Raw genomic sequence first — 6,007 nt, 5'->3', positions numbered from 1 at the left:
AGACACAAGCACATCAGTGCACACTTAAATGTACAAATTAATCATTTACATCAATTCAGAGTTAGTTATTTTCTCCTAAGTATTATGTTTATTGTGCTAATAGGATTCTACTTGCATGCTAGTGTACCAAATTGTTCAAATAAACTCATTCCCCATAAGTTCCTAAAAGGAAAAAGGAAAAATTAAATGTGAATGAAAAAATAATGATCATTTGATATTTCTGTTTTCTACTTTCCAGAAGTATGCACTTTAAAAAAATATGTAACACTTTGTGAATTTTCATTTCATCCTTGCCCAGGGGCCATGCCAATCTTCTCTGTATTGTTACGATTTTTATATATATGTTGCCAAAGTGAGCACAAAAATATAGACTTTGAAAATATAGACTTAGTTCAATAAAGTAAAAACAACATCACAGTAAGCTGAGTTGAAATATTCTCTATTCTTTTTCATGATTTTTAGTGAACTAACATATTCTACTTAAGAAAAGCATGAATTCTGGCCTATGCAATTCAGAATGAAAGGAATTAATGGACAATGAAAACTTGATGATTCAAACTCATTATTGAGTTGATCAAATAGAGATTATGTTATATATATTAAACATATTTATATTATGTTATATATAATAACTTTTATATTATTTATAAATAATATAAATATGTTATATAATCATTTTAAACTTTTTAGACTGGAAAAAAGTTAAAGGTCTGACACTAACAAATGACAGAAAATATTTAAATCCATCCTCATCTTGGGATGAGGCATACACACATAACCAGGTATCTTTTAGAAAAGTGAGAAAACTATCATCGTAGCTTTTAGCAAGGTGACAAATTTGGGTAAGGAAAGCAGAGGACATTTGTAAGATTTAAGTTTTCATGTTTAATGGTGTTTTCATGAGTGCTTATTCCATTATTAAAAAACAGTGTATTTGCCATAGTCAAATGCTTATGATTTCAATATAGTAGGCAATGCTTAAAAAAAAAAAAATTGAGTAAAGACAATGAAATGCCACTCACTAACACATGCAGGTTCACTGTATATATTAAGCCCTATAATAAAAAAATTTTAAAGATTAATTATATTTGAAAACTATTTGCTTTCACAAACACAGCCTCAATATTTTCAAAAGAAACATGAGAACACTTACAGTTAAAAAAAAAAAAAAAGGTTCTAAATGCCCTCTTTTCCTCATAAAGATTGTAAAAGAAATGAATAAATGGATAATGGTGAGATTTTGGTGTTCTTAGAAAAAACTGCTCTAAGTATGAAATTATTGCATCTCTGCAGCTATGTGATAACTGGAATTTCACAACAGAGAAAATTTCCTTTTGTTTCTTTATCTCAGCTATGCTTTCCAGGCTTCAGGAAAAAATGTTTGGGCATCAGACTTCCTGAATTTTATACCATTAATTGTTTTATCTTACATGCTAAGAAACAAAAGTGCATTCTTAGCCAGTAGCCAAAGTTAGAGGAGAATTGAAGTAATTTTGAGTCAGTAGCCAGCATCAATCCCGGCTTGGGATAGTAGCATTCTGTCCCAACTACAGTTCTCTCTGCCAATCTTAGACTTTCTCACATCATTTTAATATGACTTGGATGGGACAGATGTATATGCTCTTGTGCCCAGACTTTGTCTTGGAAAGGACAGTCTTTTGGAGAGCAAAGGAATAGAACATTGGTTGCTAAGAGTGCAAGAGCAGAATCAAAATATTATAGCCAACTTTTTAAAATAAACATATGTATTTCCAAGCATTTGGCAATCATTTCTAGTTTCTCTTTCTGGAAATGATCCGCCAGGAAGAACATCAAGGATAGGGTGACATGGGCCCACCTGCTTATCTACAGTATCACCAGCAGGAAGCAGAATTGTTCTCAAGGGCTCAGCATTAGCATATGTAGTTCTCAGGATCAGACACCAGTGGCTCAGCAGAAGGAAAAGTAGCAGACATCTCAGATGGGCAGAGCTCATCAGGTTTTTATTTTAAAAATTTTACTGAGGCAGAATGCCTTAGCATGATGAAAATGACCTTGCTCTCTTTGTAGATAACCTCTTTTCGATTTTCAATTCAATATCTACCTTAATCAAGGTAATTGGACAAATATTTAAATATTTTAATGGATCAATTAAGTTAAAGAAAAGGAATTAAATGTTTGAGAGAAACACAGTAAAATTTTAAGGTATATTCAGTGCTTCAAACTATATTTTTTAATGCCAAGTATCTGCCTTAATAAATAAACAGTATCACATATTCCAAAGCAATTCATATCTTGTGTCCAAAGCTGAGAGCCAAGAGAATTGGTTTTAAAGAAAACAACTTTCCCATCCCAGACAATTTGCAAGTCCAAGAGGAACGACCATTGCAATTGGGATTTCTTGGTGTGTTCTGCACTGTACCTCTTCTGTGACCACCTGGTGCCCCTGACATAAGCAGCATTAGCTGAGTACATAGGTGGTGCCATCTGTCATTGTACCCTGCCTGGCGTCCGGAGCCATCATCCAACACAGCCTTGGGATAGATAAATGGAAAATAAACAGATTCTTTCAAAATATTTCATCTTGTTCTGCCTAGTTTGTTTTCTCTTCAGTTTGAAGATTTATTTTAATCAATTAAGATCCATCAAAATCAATTCAATAATTTTAAATATTTTAATAATTGGAATAGTTATTCAACTATTGCTCTCTAAGAAAGAAGAGTAAGCTATTTACTGGTATATGAGTCTATACCGTGGCAAGTTTAAGAGAATTTTGGTTAAAAACTTCCTTTTTATTCTCATAGAAAAATAAAACAATTAAGCATACGACAGTCAATGTTTCAAAAATGATATTTATTAAGAACAAGTGCTATAATATACATGTCTAGTGTCTTTTTTCAATTTATTTCAATAGAACATAAAGGCAATGTCATAAATATCCTGTTCTTTCAAATAACACAGTGTTCATTCCACAATCTTCACTTGTGTACTTGGCATCTCCTGGATGGTTTTTCTAGCAACATCTCAAACATAGAATTTGTGTTTAAGGTACAATTCTTTATATTCTTCTCCCAACCTTTTCCTATTATTTATTACCCATCTTAGGTAATTACCATTCATTCAGTCTTTCAGCCTAAAATTTGGATCAATTTTATTTTCTCACTTTCCTTAATTTCTGCGTATCATTGCTCAATGCATCTTGTCAAATGAGCTTTCAAAATGACTGTCAATCCCAAGCCTTCTCTTCCATTCAGCCCTGTATTAATTGATGGATTCATCATTTCCAGCCTACACTACTATAGTCAACTTTATGCATGTAGGTTTTCACCATTCTCCTCCATGCAAAGCAGCTAGAATTTTCTTTTTAAATGCAGACTTGGTAATGTCAGACCCATGATTAAAACCATTTAATAATTCTTCATTATCTGTAAAATAAAGTGCCATTTGGGGCTGAAAGGACAATCTCAGCCTCTGTTCTTTTAATTTTCCATATCCATATTTCCTTATATAGTCCATACTAAATTACTGCTATGGCTTAAAAACTTCATCCATTTCAGGATGCTTAGATTATGCATCCAGATACCCCTGATCTCACCTCTCACGTTCCCTTTCCATCAAAATTAAATGTTTAAGTTAGGTAAAAGTAAAGTGATCATATATTTGAGTTTCCTGGGGTCAGTTTTGTTTTATGTTTATTGTTTCAGAATAATTATAAATAGTACTCCTTTTCACTCTCAGTCATGGTGGCCAGATGATAAATTAGATGATTCCCTTAGTCAAAAGTAACCTTTTCTCTAAAACTTTCCTTAAATTATCTAGGAGCGAGTAGTTATTTGGACACTACAAGTATTTCTACATGATACATATAACATGGTAGTATAATAAATTATGTATCTAAATGTTCTGACAAGTTATATATTCTATGATAGAAAAAAAGTTAATCTTTAATATCTAACACACATTAGACACATTAGACACAACTCCATAAAGACACAACTTTATGAATGAAATTTTATTAATGCTCCAGAAAAGGAAGGTGCTCTGATTGTCCCTATTTTCTAGATGAAACAATGAAAACAAAACAAGTCTAAGTAATAAGTTGGCCAAGGTCAGACATCTGATGAGTAGTAAGAAATAGTGTTGTCAGGTAACCCAATGTGATAGCTTAAAAGTGTGTATAATTATGAAGTACACTATATGTACTCATCTCTGAGCCTTCATAGTTTTATGCTAAATATCTAAATCAGAGATGCATGATAAATGCCTTTGTAAGTGCATGATTTTTAAAGAATGGAGAAATGTTCTTCAAAATCTCCCAGTGAAATACAATCACACAGCCTTAGTTTGCTGGTTGTGGCAAAATAGTAATCTCTTCTTCTTTTTTGTTTTGATTTTGCACAATTTCCACGATATTGATGTAGTAACTCTCTTCTCCCTCCTGCCCCAATAGCAAGAACAGTAAATGACTACTACTGAAATTATTGTAATTATACAAATAGCTAAATAATTATATAAAACAAATTTTGGCAGTTACAATGGCTAGTTTTTCTAGATTTAGAGCCCTTTTTGGCTTTTATTTTCACTTATTTTTTTGCTTATTTTAATAACAGTAGTAGATTGGGGGTTGATGTGGTATTAGAGAATCTTGAAGTAAGAATAAGTGGAGAAAATAATCTTTCCAAATTGTATGTTTGCTGAGAAATGAAGAGATTGCTGACACTTTGGCATCACTGGTGGAAATTAAGTGACTGTAATTCCCTAAGTGAGTATTAGACTTCCTACATGGGAGAGAAGCAGCCTCAGTAGTTGGTGATTTTTTTAACTCTTAAGCATAAAACAGGGACATTCCTTATTTTTCAATACAATTAGATTTGCATGTTAAACTTTAAAAGAGAAAAAAAATACTATGAACACTCTAGAATTTAAAATGTATTTCTTGGTAATTGAAGATGTTTAAGAAAGAGAGCAGAATTATATGCATTGAAGAATTAAAGAAGAATATTTATAAAGCATACCAACGCTCAATCCTCTCACTGTAATTGGCTTTAGGTTCCCTAGTTAATTACCTATGTATATGTGTGTGTGTTTTTAAATATATATGTGTGTGTGTGCATATGTATATTTGTGTGTATATGTGTGTATATATAAACAACACATATATACCTATGTATATGCATATATGAATATATTTATTTATGTATCTATCTATCTTTAGTTTTCTTTGGATCATAGCACAGGAAAAAGAAACTGATATATCTTGAGAAATGGGCAGGTCTGTCTTTAAGCAGACAGGTCCTCAGATCAATTAATCAAAATGAGCTTTATGAGGAAGACATTAAGCATATTTCTTCCTGGATTATTTTTCTAAAAGATAATGTTTCTGCTAATTGATACCTTGAAGCTTGTTGCTGCAAATTGAAGTTTATGTCAAATATTTGGCAGTGCTTCAAGGAAAATGGTCTGGCTCACCTTGATTGTCTAATTGAGATGTTTAGGCATGCTTTTCTTATTTTTTATCAGGAAATGTGATGACATTGTCTACATGGGATGTTTCAACTTGGGTTCTTGTTTCTTTTCTTGCTGAGTGCTAAATTGTTTTTTAGTCTATCTGGCAATCTGTTATTTTTTTTCTTCCCCCACAGGGTGCAGTATTTGTCCTTGAAGAGTTGTCAACTGCAAAACGCAAAGAAAATTGTATATCCAATTAAAGTAAGGCAAAACACAACTGTCAAATAAAAGCCATTAACCCCCTGAGTATCATAATTTTTGGTATATCTGACAGGTTTCTTCTCAGGTCTCCAACTCTATACTCATTCCCAATTCCCTTCTTTTCTTTAAAATATACTGCTTATGGGACAGTTTCATAGTTTATAATATGTGATATCAATAAAATATTGTCAAGTCATAATCCAAGTGTATGTAGCCTATTTGCTGGACACATTTTAAGAATGAGCAAATAATTCAGTTTAATGAAAAGTAGAATAGTTATTCTATTCACATTTTACACATATATTTCATTTGTATTTAT

At 31.9% G+C, this 6,007-nt stretch overlaps 1 non-coding gene across 1 annotated transcript; it reads right to left on the bottom strand.

Annotated features, from left to right (window-relative positions):
- Positions 1-253: 253 nt before the first annotated feature.
- LOC142871207 (U6 spliceosomal RNA) lies at positions 254-360 on the bottom strand. The gene has a single exon (XR_012919471.1). It is a non-coding gene; the product is annotated as a U6 spliceosomal RNA (small nuclear RNA).
- Between the last annotated feature and the right edge of the window lie 5,647 nt (positions 361-6,007).

This window comes from Microcebus murinus, chromosome 5 (genome assembly GCF_040939455.1).
Source record: "Microcebus murinus isolate Inina chromosome 5, M.murinus_Inina_mat1.0, whole genome shotgun sequence".
Classification (NCBI taxonomy): Eukaryota; Metazoa; Chordata; class Mammalia; order Primates; family Cheirogaleidae; genus Microcebus; species Microcebus murinus.
This window is presented reverse-complemented; position numbering and strand designations above follow the sequence as displayed.